Below are 27,150 nucleotides of genomic sequence, written 5' to 3'. Positions count from 1 at the left end.
CACACAGTCAAAGGCTTTGGCATAGTCAATAAAGCAGAAACAGATGTTTTTCTGGAACTCTCTTGCTTTTTTCCATGATCCAGCAGATGTTGGCAGTTTGATCTCTGGTTCCTCTGCCTTTCCTAAAACCAGCTTGAACATCTGGAAGTTCATGGTTCACATATTGCTGAAGCCTGGCTTGGAGAATTTTGAGCATTACTTTACTAGCATGTGAGATGAGTGAAACTGTGCAGTAGTTTGAGCATTCTTTGGCATTACCTTTCTTTGGGATTGGAATGAAAACTGACATTTTCCAGTCCTGTGGCCACTGCGGAGTTTTCCAAATTTGCTGGCATATTGAGTGCAGCACTTTCACAGCGTCATCTTTCAGGATTTGAAATAGCTCAACTGGAATTCCATCACCTCCACTACTACTTTGTTCGTAGTGATGCTTTCTAAGGCCCACTTGACTTCACATTCCAGGATGTCTGGCTCTAGGTCAGTGATCACACCATCATGATTATCTGGGTCATGAAGCTCTTATACAGTTCTTCTGTGTATTCTTGCCACCTCTTCTTAATATCTTCTGCTTCTGTTAGGTCCATACCATTTCTGTTCTTTATTGAGCCCATCTTTGCATGAAATGTTCCCTTGGTATCTCTAATTTTCTTGAAGAGATCTCTAGTCTTTCCCATTCTGTTGTTTTCCTCTATTTCTTTGCATTGATCGCCAAGGAAGGCTTTCTTACCTCTCCTTGCTATTCTTTGGAACTCTGCATTCAGATGCTTATATCTTTCCTTTTCTCCTTTGCTTTTTACTTCTCTTCTTTTCAGTGATTAAGTGTCATTTAAAAAGCCTGGTGTTTGTGAGATTATGATTGTTACCATGGTAATGAACTGTAATGTCAACCTCTATTCAAAAATCATTCCTAAATAAAGAAACAAAGGAATGAGACTAAACATTGAGACTTTCTTTCATTTAAAGCAGAACACATATTTAATTAAGAAGACTACATTTTAAAAATTAAGTTCAACACTTACTGCATGTCTATTATATACCAAGCTTTGTGTCAGTATATAGTGATACAGAAACAAATGCTATCAGTTTAAAGCCATTGACACAATTACATTTTTAGCAATTTATCCTTTCAACTCAGATTGTGATTTGGTTTGCTACTATCTTGTTGAGACATTTAACTAAAAATACAGGATATATATGGAATATACAAGATATAAACAGTCCTTCATCTTAAAGGAAGCCAAGAAAGAAAGGGCTCTTGCTTTAATTAAGAAAGAAATAGAAAAATAATTTTAAGTGATACTAACCAATGATAAGAATGTAGAAAAAACCTAGCTCTTCTAGAGAGAAACTGGCAATTAATAATTTCCCATCTATTAATAATTTGCAAGAGAGTTCCAGAAAAACATCTACTTTTTCTTTATTGATTACACCAAAGCCTTTGATTGTGTGGATCACAATGAACTGTGTAAAATTCTTAAAGAGATGGGAATACCAGACTACCTGACCTACCTCTTGAGAAATCGGTATGTAGATCAAGAAACAAAAGTTAGAACTGGATGTGAAACAACAGACTGGTTCCAAATTGGGAAAGGAATATGTCAAGGCTGTATATTGTCACCCTGCTTATTTAACTTCTATGCAGAGTACATCATGCAAGATGCCAGGCTGGATGAAGCACAAGCTGGAATCAAGATTGTCTGGAGAAATATCAATAACCTCAGGTACACAGATGACACCACCCTTATGGCAGAAAGTGAAGAAGAATTAAAAAGCCTCTTGATAAAAGTGAAATAGGACAGTGAAAAAGTTGGCTTAAAACTCAACATTCAGAAAACTAAGATCATAGCATTTGGTCCCATCACTTCATGGCAAATAGATGGGGAAACAATGGAAACAGTGACAGGCTTTATTTTGGGGGGCTCCAAAATTACTGCAGATGGTGATTGCAGCCATGAAATTAAAAGATGCTTGCTCCTTGGAAGAAAAGCTATGACAAACCAAGACAGCATATTAAAAAGCAGAAACATTACTTTGCCAATGAAGGTCCGCCTAGTCCAATCTATCGTTTTTCCAGTAGTCACGTATGGATGTGAGAGTTGGGCTATAAAGAAAGCTGAGCGCCAAAAATTTATGTTTTTTGAATTGTGGTGTTGGAGAAGACTCTAGAGAGTCCCTTGGACTGCAAGGAGATCCAAACAGTCCATCCTAAAGGAAATCAGTCCTGAGTATTCATTGGAAAGACTGATGCTGAAGCTCCAATATTGAAACTCCAATACTTTGGCCATCTGATGTGAAGAATCGACTCATTGGAAAAGACCCTGATGCTGGGAAAGGTGGAAGGTGGGAGGGGAAGTGGATGACAGAGAATGAGATGGTTGGGTGGCAACACTGATGCGATGGACACGAGTTTGAGTAGGCTCCGGGAGTTGGTGATGGACAGGGAAGCCTGGCTCTGCAGTCCATGGGGTTGCAAAGAGTTGGTGATGGACAGGGAAGCCTGGCTCTGCAGTCCATGGGGTTGCAAAGAGACACAACTGAGCAACTGAATTGAACTGAATAATTTCATTTCTAGAACTTTGCTTCATGATACAATAATAACATGCACAAACCTATAATAAAAGGATTTTCAACTATACATGATTTATAATTTGTAATAACAAAAAAAGAATCTAATAGACCAAAAAAGAGATGATTGATTAAGACAGTTCTAATACATGTGCATAAAGAAATAACATGTAAGCTTCAGAATGAGAAGTTTTATCTATTTTGTTTACTACCTTACCCTCATCACCTGATACACCATGGATGTTCAAAAATATTTTTGAATAAATTAATGAAGAAGGGAAAATGTTAATGTGGCCATTAAAATAATGCTATTAATACTAAATATTTAAATCCATGAAAAAATTTTCACAATGTGTTTTTACATTTAAAAAAGTGAGCTACAAAGTAATGATTATAGTATGATCCAATTTTCTCCTCTCAAGTTTTCTTATGTTCTTCACTTAAAAGGAAACAATTCATAATTGAAGAATGCGCTTGTTTTTTAAAAAAAACAGTAAAAACTAGTGGCTGGTAGAATTATATAACTGGAAGTCTTCAAATGTGGCAGTAGAAAGAGTGGGGCATGCTACTTGTTGAAAAGATTTCACCTTGAGCAGTTTTCCATTCTAGAAATCACTTATTTTAGGAAGTCTCTTCAAAAGTCCCAGTTAATTAAAAACAAATACGAAGAAAAAACTCCCAAACACTTTCAGTTCAAATCTGAAAACATTCCCCCAAAGAATCAACCTGCCATTGTAAAGGCAAGGCTGGCTCCAAACAGCTCCCTGGGTGCCTCCCATTCATAATAACAGAGCTGAGAAATGTTTCCTCCAGGATCACAGTACTGAGTAGGAGATCCCACTCTGCCTCTTCTGCTCTCCTCAAGTTTCTTTTCCAATGGTTGAAGATAAGCAGAAAAAATATGGATTCATTAAGAGTCCAAAAGAGCCATGGCAGAAATTTGACTTCATCTTCTAAGTTCTCAGATCCTCTAAAAGACTGTAAAACATCATTACTCATGTGCCCCAAATAAACAAAGACTATATACTTTCATTTCACAGGTAGGTATTGAACTGACTGCTGAACCTAATATTAGTTCAAATAAAACAACTATGCACTAAGTTTCAACAACACATAAAGAGTTAGAGAAAAATCTAAATAGAACAATGTACATATCTATTATATAAGAGGAGGGATATTTCTTTTTAAAAGGAAATGGAAATTGAAGGTATGTAGAATATTTTTTAATTGAGAAAGACAAAACAATGTATGTTGTTAAATACTCTATGAATTAGGAGATAATTATCTGCTAAGAGTGAGGAGGCAGGGCTGAAATTGAGGTTAAGGATTTTAGGAGAGAGCAAAAAGTTTAGAATAACAAGAAATATACCAGAATCCAAAGGGAATTAATACAGGAATTGTCAAGTAGCAAAGATCCATTTGAGATTGAATAGGAGAAATCTAAAGAGCCCAATCAGCATGGTTTACTTCTATCTCAACCAATGTTCAGGAGCCCAGAAGAGCAAACAAAGACTATATTTTGGGCAAGTTAATAAGTTCTAAGCTTTTGCAAGTAGCTCTTGGAAGACTATCAAGCAGGGAAAAGACTAGGAATTTCTAGGGGGATAGCATCAACCTTATACTATACTAAAAGCCCACTGAAGTTTTAACAAAATGGGTAATTAGGAGACCATCCCTGGTAGTTCAGATGGAAAAGAATCTTCGTGCAATGTGGGAGACCTGGGTTCGATCCCTGGTTTGGAAAGATCCCCTAGAGAAAGGAATGGCAATCCACTCCAGTATTCTTGCCTGGAGAATCCCATAGACAGAGGAACCTGGTGGGCTATAGTCCATAGGGTCACAAAGAGTCAGACATGACTGAAGCGACTTAGCACACATGCACACACTATAAACCTAGTAGGTCCCTCTGGAGTCAGAGTGTACCCCGCAGGCAAATATATTCTTCCCCTGCCATATCTCCTCTCCCCTAGTCTTAAAGAAACTGATGCTAAAGCCTAGACTGTGAAGACTGGTGAGTCACATAGCTAATAAAAAAGCTTACTGGGTGATGTTTAAGCTAGGATGAATGAAAAGTAGGTGCTGAAAAGGAGGTAACGGAAATATTTTGTAGAGACACTTCTTGAATTAGTAAATCATCACTAAGTAGATAGTTCTGACTTGAGCAATTCAACAAATTGAGCGATTCAAAATTCAAAAATTCAGGACACACAAAGCATCTGACTCCTGCTATTGTTTTAACTGGTTGTGATCTTCAAATTATTTAATTGGGTCAGGTTGCCATAAGCCCAAAGGTAAATACATTTTTATGTATGCAAAGGGAGGTTTAAAGAAAATTATCTAAATTACACTAATCACTTAGCAATCTAATGTCTTCCCATTTGTCTCTATAGCAGTTTACTAAATAAGGTCTTATGGGAATTTAGAATGCTAAGTTCTGAGTTAAATTTTGAATTAATACTTTGTTTGGCTTTAAAATACCACTCCAAATTTAACTAAGTTAATTACATCTGTTTATTTAGTTAGAAGTTAATCAGACTATTAAACTATTTCTCCACTGCTGACATTTGAATCTACTTTTTCATAAGCACTTTGATTAAGAATAGCCAGTGATAATATTTAATTAAGTTACAAGCCTTGATAATATGAACTGAAAATTCTTTAGCCCAAATGAGATTCATCAGGCTCACTAGTATTGTGCTCAATGTTGGCATTATAGTGGCTTCATTATTTTTTTTTAATCATTTAACTTAATTTCATGGTGGTCAGGGAATACAATGAAAGATTTCAATGCTTTGAAATTTGTTCAACTTATGACACATCATATGGTCTATTTTGCTAAACATTCATGGGCTTTAGAAGGAATATAAATCCTGTCATTGGTGGTTTAGTGTTCCACATAGCTCTGTTAAGTCAAATAGTTAATTTTGTTATTCATATCTTCTATATCTATTTTTTTTTTGTCTGCTGGATAAATATGTTTTAAAACTAGAACCAATTTCTAAGAAATCAGTGCCGTGCATGCTAAGTCACTTCAGTCATGTCTGACTCTTTGCAACCCCATGGACTGTAGCCTGCCAGGCTCCTCTGTCCATGGGATTTTCCAGGAAAGAATACTGGAGTGGGTTTCCATGCCCTCCTCCAGGGGATCTTCTTGACCCATGGACTGAACCCACATCTCTTATGTCTCCCACATTGGCAGACAGGTTCTTTACCACTAGTGCCACCTGGGAAGCGTGTATTCGAGGTTTTTTCTAAGATTTTTGGCCTGAGCAGTAGGGGAAGTGGTAATTAAATGAGGAGGAAAAAGAAAGGAGAAAGAGTATTTGCACATGACTTACATGCTCCTGCACATCAGTCATCACTGTCTCTTCCTCAATCCCCACCTCTCCTCCCCACATCCTCAAGGATTTGAGGATGCCTCCTTGAGGATCATCTCTGCCAGATGAACATGCAGAGACAGTATTTAGGTATGTTACATGATAAGCTAATACACAAGAAGATCCCCAATTTCCCTTTTGCCCTTCTCAGTGTTTTCCCATGTTGTGTCCCATCAAAGAAGCTCGTCTTTTATCAGGTGCCGGAGAAGAAAGAGAATGTTGTACGATGGTGAATCATGATCTTCTGACAGAAACATAATTCATTTTTATATGAAGATTATAAAATTGCACATAAGCAAATATTTCATTAGTTTATCTGAATGCTCAATCCTAAAGGAAATCAGTCCTGAATATTCATTGGAAGGACTGATGCTGAAGCTGAAGCTCCAATACTTTGGCCACCTGATGCAAAGAACTGACATTGGAAAAGACCTTGATGCTGGAAAAGATTGAAGGCAGGAGGAGAAGGGGACGACAGAGAATGAGATGGTTGGATGGCATCACCGACTCAATGGACATGAGTTTGAGCAAACTCCGGGAGTTGGTGATGGACAGGGAAGCCTGGCATGCTGCAGTCCATGAGGTCGCAAAGAGTTGGACATGACTGAACAACTGAATTGAACTATCTGAATGCTATGTATACCATACATTTCAATCCACAGATGCTACAAAAGACATTACAATAAGATGTCACTCAGGCTTGTATAAATGTCAAAAAAGTTCAAGGTCATTCCTTTACAACAATAGCACTCACAAGGAGCTTATTCACACATATGTATAGTTTTTTTTTCCATTTCTATAGTATTTCAGTGCTTAAACTGGACTCAGAAATGGGAAGACCCTCCAACTATATATATATATATATATATATATATAAGTATGCATAGACAGATATTTGATAAAGTCCTTTGAAAAAAGCAGTTTGACTCCCCAGGTCAGGAAAGGCCAGGATATTACTGGTAATTTAAAGAATTTGTGATGTGCTGCAAACAAACTGAGGTTGGGAGAAATAATGGTTGCTTTGTTTTGAGATAGAGCTGATATTTATGATTTCCATTCTATTAAAAAAAAGAAAAAACCTTTCTAAACTACCATAGCTACTAATCTCAAATAACAACCAGCCTAATTGCTTCCATTAAGGTTAAAATCATAGAGGTCTGGTTTTTCTATGAAAAACTCCTCATTCTTAGATTACAGCACATTCATAAACAAACTCCTGTGTGCTATGTTTCATTTATTTTTAGTTAGAGAGAATATAGCTTTTACTTGTATGAAACTGAAATCAGGCATTAAAGCTAAATGGATTTAAACTGGGAGAGTTTTTTTCTCTATAAAGAGCAGGAAGACTTTAACATCTCCATATTAAGGCAAAGAGAAATGAAAATAAAAAATAAATCACAACAATTTACATAAATACTAGAATTTTATTATTTTGCCCACCCAAAAGCTATCTGTGGCGGATTCATTTTGATATATGGCAAAACCAATACAATATTGTAAAGTTAAAAAAAAAAAAAGTTATATTATTTACTTGCTTGAGAAAATCAATAACAGAAGGATTTAAGGACTCAAAACCCTCCACCTTATGTTCAGAACAAATGCATTTTTGCAGTATTAGGCCTTCTGAGAGCTTATAATAACATCACAATTTGGGATCTGTGGACTATCTTGCCCAGGGTTAATACTTGAGTGAAAGAGTAAAGTTCAAAAAGTTCACACAAATATCCCAAACAAACCAGTTCTGAGAAACGGATCATTCCACTGTAGCACCCAATGAATTTAATACATGAATATAAGTGGTAGCATCACATTTTGTTCCCTGGACCTAAGCCATCAAAGTTCAATTTTATTACAGAATGAAAGAAAATAATTAGTAGGCTACATTTGTCCTTAACTCAAGAAAACTCCCTGAAAATGACTGTCTTTCCTTGTTTTTATATCTTCCTTTTTCTCTCTCCCAACTCCACATACACATCCCCCTAAATGAAAGTAATCTTAGAGCCAATAGATTTTTTTATGCTTTTACTCAAAAATAGTAAAATTTGTTCTTGAGTGGTTATGCCCAAAACGGAGCCAAGTGATAAAAGAAATTGACAGGAGGACAAGAAAATCATTTCAAACTAAATGAGGGCTTTTATATCACAATTTAACCTGAACATACTCTAAAATTGTCTCAAGGATTGTTCTCACCCAACCTCATTCAATGCTTTCTAAATTTACCCAAAAAAGTTATAATTTCAAGGATTATTACAACCATAACTGAATGCTGAGTTTGAAATACATGTATGAATCAAATGTGTAACCTTTTATTCTCAAAGAAAAAAAGAAGAATCATAAATTTTAAATAGAATATTTGAAATAATTGAGTAGCAGAAGGAGGAAACAATGTGTTCTACCTTTTAAATTAAGAACCAGGTGGTAACATATTTATTTTCCTTATTTACATTTTAATAATTGGAGTTTTCCTGTAGTCCAGGAAGTAGTTGATGGCTTCTGTCATCTAACTCTCTATATCTAGTTAACAAAAGTCTCTATTTTCTCTTTTTAGGTAAATATGGTAAATACAATAATATAAACAATGATAGCTAAGTTTCCTTAAAAGTTTACTTTGTCAAGCTCTTTACGTGAATCAACTAGGTTCTCTCAATGAGCTTAAAAGAAATACACTAGTATTATCCATTTGGCCAAAGAAACCAAATTACAAAGAAGTCAGGTAGTTATCCCAAGTTAGTAAACAGAAGAACTAGAATTATAATCCAGCCTGACTTTCTGAAGAGCACTCTTAACCTCCCTTCTGCATAGCTCATAACATTAAGCCTATTTTCTTCTTTTTCAGTACCTATCAAGCCTAGAGTTTTTCTCCTGCCATTCTTTAAACTTCATTTTAAATATGTATCGTCCCTTAGTAATTGTAGAAAATCCAATAAATAAATTGAAGGATAGATTTTGACTTTGCTGCTTTTTTATTACTGACTTTGCTTGCCTTTGCCTCCCAGAACTATTTCTTTCAATGCTACACCCACCGTCATCATTGGCAACATCCATAAAGATTTATTCCTACTATCTGAAAACTTTTATGTATCAAATATAAAGTTATAGGCTCTATTAAATAAATAAATAAATAAATATAGAGGTGTCTCAGTACTAGATTGTAAAGGAAATTACATGTCTTGCCAAACTCTTTTTGAAGGCAATGAGAGGCATTTGGATTATTTAGAACAGTAATGACATACTCTGATTTGATGATTTAAAAAAATCTCAAAAAAAAAAATCTCAAAGATGGAAGTTTGGGAAAGAGTTTAGGAAAGAATGAGACTGGATGCATGGAAATCAGTTAAGAGAATTTTGCTGTTCAATCTAGGCAGGAAATAATGAAGACTGGTCTAAATCATAGTAAGAGGAATTGAGAAGGGTAGACAGAAAATCTATTGAAGAGAACAAAACTTGGAGAAAATTAGATTGGTGTCACACATTGATAATGTAGAGGAAAGATACAAAACACATCATTAGAACAGAAGTCTTTCCATACAACTTAGGAATGTTTCCCATTTGGGGTTTTCATGCATGGAAGAAAGCTGAACAAGAAAGATGAAGTGAATGCAATCACTCAGAGCTGTTTTCCTACATGAACTAAAATTTAGCAGATTATAACATAAAAGTAAAAATAATAGCCATTTGTCATCCTCTTACCTGAATTTCAACCTAGCAACACGGGTTTCATTTATCTTTATACTCCCCTAGCCAAAACAGAAATGAAAACCTCTGCTTTATAGTGGAGGAAAACAGGAGAAGAAAAACATGGGGCTAACTGTGTCTGCCCTTAAGGAAGTTTCCATCTTAGAAAAGATGATCCAAAGCCAAGAATAAGGATAATGAACCTTAATGTCCTTGTAATACAAGATCAGACACCTGTCCAACTACTACAAATAACCAGAAACCTAACTGAGCTATTCCTCAAATTCTTGTCACATTTAACATTATTCTTTGAGCTCTAATGAGTTAATTTAAAGTAGCTGTGATGATTTATTTAGTCTGAATAAAAGGTAAATTAAAATGTTTCACTTTTTGTCTGGATAACATTATCAGTTCAGTTCAGTTCAGTTGAGTCGCTCAGTCGTATCCGACTCTTTGTGACGCCATGAACTGCAGCACACCAGGCCTCCCTGTCCATCACTAACTCCCGGAGTTCACTCAAACTCATGTCCATCGAGTCGGTGATGCCATCCAGCCATCTCATCCTCTGTCGCCCCCTTCTCCTCCTGCCCTCAATCCCTCCCAGCATTAGGGTCTTTTCCAATGAGTCACCTCTTCGCATCAGGTGGCCAACGTACTGGAGTTTCAGCTTTAGCGTCAGTGCTTCCAATGACCACCCAGGACTGATCTCCTTTAGGATGGACTGGTTGGATCTCCTTGCAGTCCAAGGGACTCTCAAGAGTCTTCTCCAATACCACAGTTCAAAAGCATCAATTCTTTGGCACTCAGCTTTCTTCACAGTCCAACTCTCACATCCATACATGACCACTGGAAAAGCCATAGCCTTGACTACACAGACCTTTGTTGGCAAAGTAATATCTCTGCTTTTGAATATGCTATCTAGGTTGGTCATAACTTTCCTTCCAAGGAGTAAGCATCTTTTAATTTCATGGCTGCAGTCACCATCTAGAGTGATTTTGGAGCCCCAAAAAATAAAGTCTGACACTGTTTCCACTGTTTCCCCATCTATTTCCCATGAAGTGATGGGACCAGATGCCATGATCTTAGTTTTCTGAATGTTGAGCTTTAAGTCAACTTTCCCAGTCTCCTCTTTCACTTTCATCAAGAGGCTTTTTAGTTCCTCTTCACTTTCTGCCATAAGGGTGGTGTCATCTGCATATCTGAGGTTATTGATATTTCTCCTGGTAATCTTGATTCCAGCTTGTGCTTCTTCAAGCCCAGCGTTTCTCATGATGTCCTCTGCATGTAAGTTAAATAAGCAGGGTGACAATATACAGCCTAGATGTACTCCTTTTCCTATCTGGAACCAGTCTGTTGTTCCATATCTAGTTCTAACTGTTGCTTCCCAACCTGCATATAGGTTTCTCAAGAGGCAGGTCAGGTGGTCTTGTATTCCCATCTCTTTCAGAATTTTCCACAGTTTATTGTGATCCACACAGTCAAAGGCTTTGGCATAGTCATAAAATTGACTAAATCAGTTTTAAATTCTTACATTTTCCAAAATAAATACTTTTATAAACACAAAATATAAAATTATAACAACATTAAAAACTAAAATTGATGGACAGCTCATTGTTAGAATCTATTACACATCCCATGAATAAGATTTGAGACCCACAAATAGGTGGCAATTCCATATCATCTATTTTATTGTGGCTGTTTGCTAGCTCTCACCTGCTAGATTAGATTATCAGAATAATAAATTATATTAACAATTATAGAGGCATGATAGAGAGAAGGAAAAGAAAGTAAGTGGATTTAAATCCTGGGGACTAAAATGATAATGTTTAATTATCTGACAATTTGATACAGACTAAAGAAGTTTAATTTAAGTGTAATATATATACTGATGAAATTTTCAAATAGGGCATTTATCATTGCAAATATTGGAGAAATATATATCTAAAAAGACATAGAAAAGAAGTTATCCAAAAATTAACAAATGAAATCAGAGAAATACAATAGAACAAATATACAGATTGCAGCAGTAAATTTAAATGGCTTAAATTCTCCAGCATAAAATGAGTTTAGACAGAGTACATCATGAGAAATGCTGGGCTGGAAGAAGCACAAACTGGAATCAAGACTGCTGGGAGAAATATCAATAACCTCAGATATGCAGATGACACCACCCTTATGGCAGAAAGTGAAGAGGAACTAAAAAGCCTCTTGATGAAAGTGAAAGAGGAGAGTGGAAAAGTTGGCTTAAAGCTCAGCATTCCGAAATCTAAGATCACGGCATCTGGTCCCATCACTTCATGGGAAATAGATGGGGAAACAGTGGAAACAGTGGCAGACTTTATTTTGGGGGGCTCCAAAATCACTCTAGATGGTGATTGCAGCCATGACATTAAAAGATGCTTACTCCTTGGAAGGAAAGTTATGACCAACCTAGATAGCATATTCAAAAGCAGAGATACTACTTTGCCAACAAAGGTCCATCTAGTCAAGGCTATGGTTTTTCCAGTGGTCACGTATGGATGTGAAAGTTGTCGGACTGTGAAGAATGCTGAGCACCGAAGAATTGATGCTTTTGAACTGTGGTATTGGAGAAGACTCTTGAGAGTCCCTTGGACTGCAAGGAGATCCAACCAGTCCATCCTAAAGGAGATCAGTCCTGGGTGGTCATTGGAAGCACTGACGCTAAAGCTGAAACTCCAGTACATTGGCCACTTGATGTGAAGAGTTGACTCATTGGAAAAGACCCTGATGCTGGGAGGGATTGGGGGCAGGAGGAGAAGGGGACGACAGAGGATGAGATGGCTGGATGGCATCACTGACTCGATGGACGTGAGTTTGAGTGAACTCCGGGAGTTAGTGATGGACAGGGAGGCCTGGCGTGCTGCGATTCATGGTTTCGCAAAGAGTAGTTCACGACTGAGTGACTGAACTGAACTGAAAGAAATTAAACAAAATGGTACAAATATGTAAAAAAAAAAATTATGGGCCAAGATATGTAGAAAAAGGCAAATTTAAAAAATGAAAAAGAGGTAATAATAAAACTGGACAAAGAAAAATCATGATACATAAATTATATTAGAGGATTAAATTATAATGATAAGCATTTCAATTCATAAGACGATGGCTATCATTAAGAGACTTTCAGTACTAGATGTGTGTATATGCTCAGTTGCCCAGTCATATTCAACTCTTCGCGACCGCATGGACTTTAGCCTGCCAGGCTCATCTGTCCGTGGAAGTTTCTAGGCAAGAATACTGGACTGGATTGCCTTTTCCTTCTCAAGGGGATAGTCCCAACCCAGGGAACGAACTTGTGTCTCTTGCATCTCTGTTTGCTTTCTTGCAATCTTTCTTTTGTCTCTCAGTTGTGTCTGACTCTTTGTGACCCCCATGAACTGTAGCCCGCTAGGCTCCTCCATCTATGGGATTTTCCAGGCAAGAATACTGGAGTGGCTTGCCATTCCCTGCTCCAGGAGATCTTCCCAAACCAGAGATCGAACCCAATCTCCCGCATTGCAGGCAGACTCTTTACCATCCTCCTGCATTGGCAGGTGGATTCTTTACCACTGCACCACCTGGGCAGCCCTTCAGTACTAGATAGTTTTAATATCAAATATGAAAATTATAATACATTGAAGAAATTCACTGAAATGGTAGCATTAGAGTCTATACCATCTCCATTTTTGGATTTTGGCAAATTTAGTAGACAAAATCAAGCATTAGAAAATATTAATTACATATTTACTTAAGTTAATTCATGTTCTATGGAAAATACACAATATGCTCTATACTGTGAGAATCAGAATGGATATATGTATCTGAGTCCCTTTATTGTTCACCTGAAACTATCACAACATTGTTAATCAGCCATGAATTGAAAGTGAAAGTCACTCAGTTGTGTCTGACTCTTTATGATCCCATGGACTATACAGTCCATGGAATTCTCCAGGCCAGAATACTGGAGTGGGTAGCCTTTCCCTTTGCCAGGGCATCTTCCCAACCCAGGGATCTAACTCAGGTCTCTCACATTGCAGGCAGATTCTTTACCTGCTGAGCCACAAGGGAAACCCAAGACTGGAGTGGGTAGCCAATCTGTTTTCCAGCAGATCTTCCTAACCCAGGAATCGAACTGGGGTCTCCTGCATTTTAGGCATCTTCATTACCAGCTGAGCTATTAGGAAAGTCCTTACTTCAATATAAATGTTAAAAAATAAAATTAAATTTAAAAACTAAAAATAAATAAATAAAATACATAACTGCAAAATCAATAAATTTGACTATATGACATATCAGAAAAAAAACTAATTTTAAAATTAGAGTAACATTTGGCATAAATAATATAAAAAATGAATTACTTTTGTAAAAAGCATAAAAATTATTACAAAACCCACTAGTAACCCAAAAGAAATGAGCAAAAGAACTGATCATTCACAGAAGTAATACAATTTATATAAAAATATAAAAGAAATTTTAAACTTGTTATTAATCAAAGACATTGAATTAAATTGAATCATCAGTAAAATTGGGAGGTACCTACTGAATAAATTTCAAGGACAGAGGAGCTTGGTAGGCTACAGTCCATGAGGTCACAAAGAGTCAGACAGGACTGAACAACTAATGTTTTCACTTACTTTTCATCGAATAAATACAATTTTAAATCACTAAGCCAAGTGAAGATGTCATTGGCATATGAGCAGTCTCATATATGGCTAGTGGTTAAGTTTTCAAACTTCCATAAGCCTCTTATCCTTATCCATTATAAGGCAGACAGAATGAAAACCACAATCACAGAAAACTAAACAAACTGATCACATGGATCACAGCCTTGTCTAACTCAATGAAACTATGAGCCAATCTGTGTAGGGCCACCCAAGACAGATGGGTCATGTTGGAGAGTTCTGACAAAATGTGGTCCACTGGAAAAAGCAATGGCAAACCACTTCAGAATTTTTGCCTTGAGAACCCCAAGAACAGTATAAAAAGGCAAAAAGATATGACACTGAAAATGGACTCCCTAGGTTGGTAGGTGCCCAAATGCTACCGGAGAAGAGTGGAGGAATAACTCCAGAAAGGATGAAGAGATGGAGCCAAAGCAAAAACTATGCCCAGTTGTGGATGTAACTGGTGATGGAAGTAAAGTCTAATGCTATAAAGAGCAATATTGCATAGGAACCTGGCACGTTAGGTCCATGAATCAAGGTAAATTGGAAGTGATCAAACAGGATATGGCAAGAGTGAACATCGACATTTTAGGAATCAGTGAACTAAAATGTACTGCACTGGGTGAATTTAACTCAGATGACCATTATATCTACTATTGTGGGTCAGAATCCCTTGAAGAAATGGAGTAGCCATCATAGTCAACAAGAGTCTGAAATGCAATACTTGGATGCCATCTCAAAAACGACAGAATGATCTCTGTTAGTTTCCAAGGCAAACCATTCAATATCACAGTAATCTAAGTCTATACCCCAATCACTAATGCCAAAGAAGCTGAAGTTGAACAGTTCTATGAAGACTTACAAGACCTTCTAGAACTAACACCCAAAAAAGATGTCCTTTTCATTATAGGTGACTGTAATGCAAAAGTAGGAAGTCAAGAGACACCTGGAGTAACAGGGATATTTGGCCTTGGAGTACCAGATAAAGCAGGTCAAAGGGTAACAGAGTTTTGGCAAGAAAATGCACTGGTCATACCAAATACTCTCTTCCAACAAAACATGACTCTACACATGGACACCACCAGATGGTCAATACCAAAATCAGATTGAATATTCTTTGCAGCCAAAGATGGAGATGCTCTATATAGTCAACAAAAACAAGACTGGGAGCTTACTTGTGGTCAGATCATAAACTCCTTATTGCCAAATTCAGACTTAAATTGAAGAATGTAGGGAAAACCACTAGACCATTCAGGTATGACCTAAATCAAATCCCTTATGATTATACAGTGGAAGTGACAAGTAGATTCAAAGGATTAGATCTGATATACAGAGTGCCTGAAGAACTATGGATGGAGGTTCCTGACATTGTACAGGAGGCAGTGATCAAGACCATCCCCAAGAAAAAGAAATGTAAAAAGGCAAAATGGTTGTCTAAAGAGGCCTTACAAATAGCTAAGAAAAGAATAGAAGTGAAAGGCAAAGGAGGAAAGGGAAAATACACCCATTTGAATACCAAAGAGTTTCAAAGAATAGCATGGAGAGATAAGAAAGTCTTCCTCAGTGATCAATACAAAGAAATAAAGGAAAACAATAGAATGGGAAAGACTAGAGATCTCTTCAAGAAAATCAGAGATACCCAGGGAACATTTCATGCAAAGATGGACACAATAGAGGACAGAAATGTTATGGACCTAACAGAAGCCAAAGATATTAAGAAGAGGTGGCAAGAATATATAGAAGAACTATACAAAAAAGATCTTCATGACCTAGATAACCACGATGGTGTGATCACTCACCTAGAGCCATTCTGGAATGCAAAGTCAAGTGGGTCTTAGGAAGTATCACTACAAAAAGCTAATGGAGGTGATGGAATTCCAGTTGAGCTATTTCAAATCCTGAAAGATGATGCTGTGAAAGTGCTGTACTCAATATGCCAGCAAATTTGGAAAACTCACCAGTGGCCACAGGATTCATTCCAATCCCAAAGAAAGGCGATGCCAAAGAATGTTCAAACTATTGCCCAATTGCACTCATCTCACACGCTAGTAAAGTAATGCTCAAAATTCTCCAAGCCAGGCTTCAACACTACGTGAACCAGAACATCCAGATGTTCAAGCTGAATTTAGAAAAGGCAGAGGAACCAGGAATCAAATTGCCAACATCTGTTGGATCATCAAAAAATAAGACAGTTCCAGAAAAACATACTTCTGCTTTATCGATTACACCAAAGCCTTTGACTGTTGGATCATAACAAACTGTGGAAAATTCTTCAAGAGATGGGAATACCAGACCATCTGACCTACCTCCTGAGAAATCTATATTCAGATCAAGAAGCAATAGTTAGAACTGGACATGGAACAACAGACTGGTTCCAAATTGAGAAAGGCGTACATCAAGGCTGTATATTGTCACCCTGCTTATTTAGCTTATATGCAGAAGACATCATGCAAAATACCAGGCTGGATGAAGCACAAGCTGGAATCAAGATTGCCGGGAGAAATAACAATAATCTCAGATATGCAGATAACACCACCCTTATGGCAGAAAGTGAAGAAGAACTAAAGAGCCTCTTGATGAAAGTGAAAGAGGAGAGTGAGAAAGTCAGCTTAAAACTCAACATTCAGAAAACTAAGACCATGGCATTTGGTCCCATCACTTCATGGCAAATAGATGGGGAAACAATGGAAACAGTGACAGATTTTATCTTTTGGGGGGCTCCAAAATCACTGCAGATGGTGACTACAGCCATGAAATTAAAAGACACTTGCTCCTTGGAAGAAAAGCTATGACCAAACTAGACATCATATTAAAAAACAGAGACATTACTTTTCCAACAAAGGTCCATCTAGTCAAAGCTATGATTTTTCCAGTAGTCATGAATGGATGGACTATAAAGAAATCTGAGCACCAAAGAATTGATGCTTTTGAACTGTGGTGTTGGAGAAGACTCTTGAGAGTCCCTTGGACTGCAAGGAGATCAAACCAGTCCATCCTAAAGGAAATCAGTCCTGAATATTCATTGGAAGGACTGATGTTGAAGCCGAAACTTCAATACTTTGGCCACCTGGTGTGAAGAGCTGATTCATTTGAAAAGACCCTGATGCTGGGAAAGATTGAAGGCGGGAGGAGAAGGGATGACAGAGGATGAGATGGTTGGATGGCATCACTGATGTGATTGACATGAGTTTGTGTAGGCTCCAGGAGTTGGTGATGGACAGGGAAGCCTGGCATGCTGCAGTCCATGGGGTCACAAAGAGTCTGACACAACTGAGCAACTGAACTGAAAGTTTTCAAGGAAATAATTGAAAAACTTGAGACAAATGCTCACACTTTTCTTTTTATTTAGTAAAAGATGCATGCTCATGTGTGCTCAGTTCTGTCTGACTCTCAGTGACTATATGGACTGTAGCCTGCCAGGCTCCTCTGTCCATGAGATTTTCCCAGCAATAATACTGGAGTAGGCTGCCATTTCCTACTCCAGAGTATCTTACCAGGAACTCAGGGATCAAACGCACATAGCATTGCAGACAGATTCCTTACCTGCTGAGCCACTGGGAAGCCAGAAGCATTCAATATGATTTAGCAAATGAAATATAGAACAGGAAAATGCTCTCATATATTCTTGGTGGAAATATTTGTATTTGAAACTGTACAGTATGATGGTTTGCCTTGGAAATGAATAGAGATCATTCTGTCACTTTAGAGACTGCATTTCGGACCCTTCTGTTGACTGTGAGGGTTACTCCATTTCTTCTACAGGATTCTTGCCCACAGTAGTAGATATAATGGTCATCTGAGTTAAATTCACCCAATGCAGTACATTTTAGTTCACTGATTCCTAAAATGTTGATATTCACTCTTGCCATATCCTGTTTGATCACTTCCATTTACCTTGATTCATGGACCTAACATACCAGGTTCCTATGCAATATGCTCTTTACAGCATTGGACTTTACTTCCATCACCAGTCACATCCACAACTGGGTGTTTTTGCTTTGGCTCCATCTCTTCATCCTTTCTGGAGTTATTTCTCCACTCTTCTCCAGTAGTGTATTGGGCACCTACCAACCTAGGGAGTCCATTTTCAGTGTCATATCTTTTTGCCTTTTCATACTGTTCATGGGGTTCTCAAGGCAATAATGCTGAAGTGGTTTGCCATTCCCTTCTCCAGTGGACCACATTTTGTCAGAACTCTCCATTATGACCTGTCCATCTTGGGTGGCCCTACATGGCATGGCTCATAGTTTCATTGAGTTAGACAAGGCTGTGGTTCATGTGATCAGTTTGGTTAGTTTTCTGTGGCTGTGGTTTTCATTCTGTCTGCCCTCTGATGGATAAGGATAAGAGGCTTGTGGAGAAGTTTCCTGATTGGATAGACTGACTGTGGGGGAACTGGGTCTTGTTCTGATGGGCAGGGCCACACTCAGTAAATCTTTGATCCAATTTTCTGTTGATGGGCAGGACTGTGTTTTGGCCTGAGGCCAAACTATGGTAGGGGTAATGATGGTAATGGGGGCTCCTTCAAAAGGGCTTAAGCCGCCACTTTTGTATTCAGTGTCCCAAATGCTGCAACAGGCCACTGTCGACCCATACCTCTGCCAGACATAACAAGCAAGTCTGATTCAGTTTCTTGTGGGACACTGCTCCTTTCTCCTGGCTCCTGGTGTGCCAAGGTTTTGTTTGTGCCCTCCAAGAGTCTGTTTCCCCAGTCCTGTGGAAGTTTTGTAATCAAAGCCCACTGGCCTCCAAAGTCAAATTCCCTGGGGGTTCTTAGTCCCTTTGCTGGATCCTCAAGTTGGGAAATCTGTTGTGTGTCCTAGAACTTTCCTAACAGTGCAAGAATTTATTTAGTATAATTGCTCTGCAGTTTGTGGGTCATCTGTTCAGTGGCTTTATGGTGAGGCTAATGGTGACCTCCTCCAAGAGGGCTTACGCAACACACTGTGTGTCCAAGGTCTGCTGCAACCAGAGAGCCTGTCCCTGTGGCAGGCTACTGCTGATCCATGCCTCCACAGGAGACACTCAAACACTCAAAGGCAGGTGTGGCTCAGTCTCTGTGGAGTTTCTGGGTCCTGGTGCATGCAAGGTTTTGTTTAAGCCCTTTGAGCATCTCTGGCTGGTATGGGGTTTGACTCTAAACGTGATTTCACCCCTCCTACTGTCTTGTTGGGGCTTCTCCTTTGCCCTTGGAGGTGGAGTAGCTTTTTTTGGTGGAATTGAACATTCTCTTGTCGATGATCTCTGTTCATTTCCAAGGCAAACCACTCAATATCACAGTAATCCAAGTCTATACCCCATCCACTAATGCCAAAGAAGCTGAAGTTGAAAATTCTATGATGACCTACAAGACCTTCTAGAACTAACACCCAAAAAAGATTTCCTTTTCATCATAGGGGACTGGAATGCAAAAATAGGAAGACAGGAGATACTTGGAGTAACAGGCCTTTGAGTACAAAATGAAGCAGGACAAATGCTAACAGAGTTTTGCCAAGAAAATGCACTGGTCATAGCAAATACCCACTTCCAACAACATATGAAAAGACTCTACACATGGACATCACCAGATGGTTAATACCAAAAGCAGATTGATTATATTCTTTGCCGCCAAAGTTGGAGAAACTCTATACAGTCAGCAAAAATAAGACTTAGAGCTGACTGTGGCTCAGACCATAAACTCCTTATTGCCAAATTCAGACTTAAATTGAAGAAAGTAGGGAAAACCACTAGACCATTCAGGTATGACCTAAATCAAATCCCTTACGATTATACAGTAGAAGTGACAAATAGATTCAAGGGATTAGATCTGATGTACAGAGTGCCTGAAGAACTATGGATGGAGGTTCCTGACATTGTACAGGAGGCAGTGATCAAGACCATCCCCCCAAAAAGAAATGCAAAGCAGAGGCCTCACAAACATTTGAGAAAAGAAGAGAAGTGAGGGGCAAAGGAAAAAAGGAAAGATATACCCATCTGAATGCAGAGTTCCAAAGAATAGCACAAAGAGATAAGAAAGTCTTCCTCAGTGATCAATGCAAAGAAATAAAGGAAAACAACAGAATGGGAAAGATTAGAGATCTCAAAGAGGACACTAATAGATGGAGAAATATACCATGTTCATGGATTGGAAGAATCAATATAGTGAAAATGAGTATACTACCCAAAGCAATTTATAGATTCAATGCAATCCCTATCAAGCTACCAACAGTATTCTTCACAGAGCTAGAACAAATAATTTCACAATTTGTATGGAAATACAAAAAACCTCGAATAGCCAAAGCAATCTTGAGAAAGAAGACTGGAACTGGAGGAATCAACCTACCTGACTTCAGGCTCTACTACAAAGCCACAGTTATCAAGACAGTATGGTACTGGCACAAAGACAGAAATATAGATCAATGGAACAAAATAGAAAGCCCAGAGATAAATCCATGCACATATGGACACCTTATCTTTGACAAAGGAGGCAAGAATATACAATGGATTAACAAGTGGTGCTGGGAAATCTGGTCAACCACTTGTAAAAGAATGAAACTAGAACACTTTCTAACACCATACACAAAAATAAACTCAAAATGGATTAAAGATCTAAACGTAAGACCAGAAACTATAAAACTCCTAGAGGAGAACATAGGCAAAACACTCTCTGACATACATCACAGCAGGATCCTCTATGACCCACCTCCCAGAATATTGGAAATAAAAGCAAAAATAAACAAATGGGACCTAATTAACCTTAAAAGCTTCTGCACATCAAAGGAAACTATTAGCAAGGTGAAAAGACAGCCTTCAGAATGGGAGAAAATAATAGCAAATGAAGCAACTGACAAACAACTAATCTCAAAAATATACAAGGAACTCCTACAGCTCAACTCCAGAAAAATAAATGACCCAATCAAAAAATGGGCCAAAGAACTAAATAGACATTTCTCCAAAGAAGACATACAGATGGCTAACAAACACATGAAAAGATGCTCAACATCACTCATTATCAGAGAAATGCAAATCAAGACCACTATGAGGTACCATTTCACACCAGTCAGAATGGCTGCAATCCAAAAGTCTACAAATAATAAATGCTGGAGAGGGTGTGGAGAAAAGGGAACCCTCTTACACTGTTGGTGGGAATGCAAACTAGTACAGCCACTATGGAGAACAGTGTGGAGATTCCTTAAAAAACTGGAAAGAGAACTGCCTTATGATCCAGCAATCCCACTGCTGGGCATACACACTGAGGAAACCAGAAGGGAAAGAGACATGTGTACCCCAATGTTCATCGCAGCACTGTTTATAATAGCCAGGACGTGGAAGCAACCTAGATGCCCATCAGCAGATGAATGGATAAGAAAGCTATGGTACATATACACAATGGAGTATTACTCAGACATTAAAAAGAATACATTTGAATCAGTTCTAATGAGGTGGATGAAACTGGAGCCTATTATACAGAGTGAAGTAAGCCAGAAGGAAAAACACCAATACAGTATACTAACGCATATATATGGAATTTAGAAAGATGGTAACAATAACCCTGTGTACGAGACAGCAAAAGAGACACTGATGTATAGAACAGTCTTATGGACTCTGTGGGAGAGGGAGAGGGTGGGAAGATTTGGGAGAATGGCATTGAAACATGTAAAATATCATGTATGAAATGAGATGCCAGTCCAGGTTCAATGCACGATACTGGATGCTTGGGGCTAGAGCACTGGGACGACCCAGAGGGATGGTATGGGGAGGGAGGAGGGAGGAGGGTTCAGGATGGGGAACACATGTATACCTGTGGCGGATTCATTTTGATATTTGGCAAAACTAATACAATTATGTAAAGTTTAAAAATAAAAATAAAATAAAATAATTTTTTAAAAAAAGAAAGATTAGAGATCTCTTCAAGAAAATCAAAGATACCAAGGGAACATTTCATGCAAAGATGAGCACAATAAAGGACAGAAATGCTATGGGCCTAACAGAAGCATAATATATTATTAAGAAGAGGTGACAAGAATATACAGAAGAACTATACAAAAAAGATCTTCATGACCCAGATAACCACGATGATCACTCACCTAGAGCCAGACATCCTGGAATGCAAAATCAAGTGGGTCTTAGGAAGCATCACTATGGATAAAGCTAATGGAGGTGATGGAATTCCAGTTGAGCTATTTCAAACCCTAAAAGATGATGCTCTGAACGTGCTGCACTCAATATGCCAGCAAATTTGGAAAACTCAGCAGTGGCCACAGGCCTGGAAAAGGTCAGTTTTCATTCCCATCCCTAAGAAAGGCAATGCCAAAGAATGTTCAAACTACCACACAATTGCACTCATCTCACACACTAGCAAAGTAATGTTCAAAATTCTCCAAGTGAGGCTTCAACACTACGTGAACCATGAAATTCCAGATGTTCAAGCTGGATTTAGAAAAGGCAGAGGAACCAGAGATCAAATTGCCAATTCAATTGGATCTTCAAAAAAGCAAGAGAGTTCCAGAAAAACATCTACTTCTGCTTTATTCACTATGCCAAAGCCTTTGACTGTGAGATCACAACAAACTGTGGAAAATTCTTTAAAAAATGGGAATATAGACTGCCTTACCTGCCTCCTGACAAATCTATATGCATTTCAAGAAGCAACAGTTAAAACTGGAAATGGAACAATGTACTGGTTCCAAATTGGGAAAGGAGTATGTCAAAGCCATATATTGCCACCCTGCTTATTTAACTTCTATGAAGAGTACATCTTATGAAATGCTGGACTGGGTGAACACAAGCTGGAATCAAGATTGCCAGGAGAAATATCAATAACCTCAGATATGCAGATGACACCACCCTTATGGCAGAAAGTGAAGAGGAACTAAAGAGCCTCTTGATGAAAGTGAAAGAGGAGAGTGAAAAAGCTGGCTTAAAACTCAACTTTCAAAAAATGAAGATCATGGCATCTATTCCCATCACTTCATGGCAAATAGATGGGGAAACAGTGGAAACAGTGACAAACTTTATTTTCTTGGGCTCCAAAATCACTGCAGATGGTGACTACAGCCATGAAATTAAAAGATGCTTGTTCCTTGGAAGGAAAGTTATGACCAACCTAGATAGCATATTAAAAAGCAGAGACATTATTTTACCAACAAAGGTCCATCTAGTCAAAGCTATGGTTTTTCCAGTAGTCATGTAAGGGTATGAGAGTTGGATTATAAAGAAAGCTGAGTGCAGAAGAATTGATGCTTTTGAACTGTGGTGTTGGAGAAGACACTTGAGAGTCCCTTGGACTGCAAGGAGATCAAGCCAGTCAATCCTAAGGGAAATCAGTCCTGAATATTCATTGGAAGGACTGATGCTGAAGCTGAAGCGCCAATACTTTGGCCACCTGATGCGAAGAGCTGATTCATTGGAAAAGACCCTGATGCTGGGAAAGACTGAAGGCAGGAGGAGCAGGGGACAACAAAGGATGAGATGGTTTTATGGCATCATGGGTCGATGGACATGAATTTGAGCAAGATCTCGGAGTTGGTAATCGACTAGAAGGGCTGGTGCTGCAGTCCATGGGGTCGCAACTAGTCGGACATGACTGAGCATCTGAACTGAACTCATACAGTATAATTCCAAATTTTAAAAATATGTCATAAAAGTATATAGATGAAATTCTATGAATATTAATAGGTTTTTCTCTGCATGTTCATGTTATGGTTGATTTTTCTGTTTTATTTATAAGTATCATCTATATTTTCCAATTTTTAAAATAATGAGTATTTATTCCTCTTATTGTAGAAAAAATACATGGTTTTAAAAAACAAACAAACAAAAAAAGCAGAAGTAGCCATAGTCTAACAAAATGGTTCTTATGTATTTAAAATGTTATTATTAGGACAAATTTATGTAAATATTCTTTAATTCACAGAAAAGGAAAACCATACATTTGGAGAAAAATCTGAATTTCTTGGCTATAAAGGTGATTAATACCAATAATAGTTCACTAAGTAATGTTTTGGAATCACTATACCAAAGAAAATTTAAATGATTTACAACTCCTGTCTACATGCTTTTATTTATCATAAAGATGTGTTTTATGTTCCAACTTCCTCCTTTAGAAGAAAGTTGATATATTGGTGATGATTGTTATGCAAAAATTTTAAAAAAAGGAGTAAGAAATGAGAAATGAGATTTAAGACTCTTCAACCCTTTTTTACCGTTTTCATCCTGGAATGTGAAGAAACAACAACACAAGAAATATTAATCTAATTGTTTTTGTAGTGAACTTCACTATTATTCAAAATGTTTTCTTGAATATATACTAATAGTCTGTGATGACCTTTCCCAGTCTCTTAGCATTTGAGTTCTCAAATATGTTGAGCTTCTATAATTTTTCTCTTCAGCACATACCCACCCCCTCCCCCAAAATCTTTATTTAAACATTTACTATGAGGCAATGGCACCCCACTCCAGTACTCTTGCCTGGAAAATCCCATGGACGGGGGAGCCTGGTGCGCTGCAGTCCATGGGGTTGCTAAGAACCAGGCATGACTGAGCGACTTCACTTTCACTTTTCACTTTCATGCATTGGAGAAGGAAATGGCAACCCACTCCAGTGTTCTTGCCTGGAGAATCCCAGGGACAGAGGAGCCTAGTGGGCTGCTGTCTACGGGGTCGCACAGAGTCGGACACGACTGAAGCAACTTAGTAGTAGTAGTATAAGTGACTCAGATTCTCTCTTCTATAAAGACATTGGAAATGAAACACTTTTAAGGCTGTCTTGCAGCAGACTCTCCCAGGAGGTTCCAAATATTCAACAGTTGTTCCATTTCCCCAGTTCCATTGTAAATAAGATCTCATCTTGTTAGGCCAGAGTCACCACTTGATTCACACTGGGAGAGTTAGTAGCTGACTATGAGTGAACACCAAGGCAGTCATTTTAGGTCTTCAAAACGCAGACCTTTGGGCTAACATATATCAATCCAATGAATCACATTCTCTTGGGAAGAAAACATGCAAACCTGCTCTCTAACCCTCCCACATCCTTTCCAAATTAAATCTGCTATAAGCTCCAATGCTAGTGCAGCCAACTCCTGGGTAACCGTCACAAATAACTTTCAACTACAGAATGGCCTGATGCATCTACTTGTTTTGTTTTGTCTTTAGATTGATTTCAGACACGGTTAATAGAAATAGGTATATGGGAGACACTGGTAGGTTTTTTTTGAAGGTAGAAAGAAATTCTTTGGAAGGGATAGATCATTTTTAATGAACCTGAAGTCTTTAACATTACGAGAAGATAAACCTGCAAGAGGATGAAAGGTAATTGCAGACTTCTTAGATATTGAAAGTTAAATTTGTAGGTCTGAGAATTGAAAGCTTTAGGCCCAATAAATATGAATAGTAACCAAGAACCAAGGACATGTCTTAGCAATACCAGGGGAGCTTATGGACTCAAAATCACGTACTAGAGCCAGCTTGTACTGGCTCAGTGCAGTGATTGTCTCCTTTCTTTCTAAATCTACATTTAGTGATAGCACAATAGTAGCTAGCAACAGGCCATGGTTGGAGACGTTATATCACAGAAATTATCAAACACTATAAATCAGGACTTTTTCTTCCTGATAGGCAGTTATTGAACATTTGCTAGACATAGACTAAGGAATATAGATTTCAGAATTTTTAATAATGTAATTTAGTGGTAAGCATGACTGTATACTCTTTTGAAGTCAGTGGTATATAAGGAAAAAAAAAACTCTACACATGAAGCAGAATGTTTTAAAGGCAGACTGATTAGCTGAAGAAATACATCATAATCTCTAGGGAAAGTACTAAAGTTTTTTAAGAAGTATAGACAGTAAATTAATAGTGAAAATAAAATGGAATCATAAGGAAAATGTTTGAGTAACCAGAGAGTTTGATCCAACCATATCAATAGTGACAAAATGTGAATGATCTAAATGTGCCAATTAAAAACAGAGACTGTCAGATTGGAATTTTTTAAATGATATGCTATTTATAGGAAATCTCCTTAATACAAAAACATAGTTAGATTAAAAGTAAAATGATGGGAAAAGATATACCATGCAACACCAACACAAGAAAGCTTGGGTGGCTATAATAATATCATACAGTTACATCAGAACAAGGAATATTATCAATATTTAAGAGAAAAATTAGATAATAATAAATGATCAATTCTCCAAGAATACTTAGGAATTCTAAACGTGTAGATCCCTATTAACAAAATCTCAAAATATATAAAACAAAAATTAATAGTGCTAAAAAGAGAAATAGATAAACCCACAATTAACAGTTTGACACTTCCTCTCTCAGTAATTGCTAGAACAAAGACAAGAAATTAGTAAAGATGTAAGAGAGAAGCAACACTATTGACCAATCTATCACTATAATGTCATATTTTTTACATTTATGGAATGCTCAATCTAACATTTGAATAAGCATTTCTTTCTTTTCTTTTCTTTCAACTTTTTATTTTTTAATTGAAGGATCATTGCTTTACAGAATTGTGTTGGTTTCTGCCAAACATCAACATGAATCAGCCATAGGTCCGTCTGAGCCACCGGGAAGCCCAACATATGCATGTCCCTTCCCTCTTGATGAATAACTGTTTCTTTCAAGTGTATATGGAACATTCAGCAAGATAAATAGTATTCTTAGCCATAAAACAAACATCCAAATTTATAAGGATAGAGATCAATGTCTTTAGCTCATAATAGAATTAAACTAGAAATCAATAAAATAGATATATCTGGAAAATTCCCAAATATTTGGAAATTAAACCTGCAATAAATATTCTTATATATTCATTGCAACCAAGTTCTATTACTTTCTTAAATATGATGTAATCTCTAAAACATGATGATCCCCTTATGGTACAAATA

Source organism: Bos grunniens, chromosome 20 (assembly GCF_055505025.1).
Source record: "Bos grunniens cultivar Pamir isolate PY7600 chromosome 20, Bosgru_T2T1.0, whole genome shotgun sequence".
Lineage (NCBI taxonomy): Eukaryota > Metazoa > Chordata > Mammalia > Artiodactyla > Bovidae > Bos > Bos grunniens.
Note: the sequence above shows the minus strand (reverse complement) of the source record.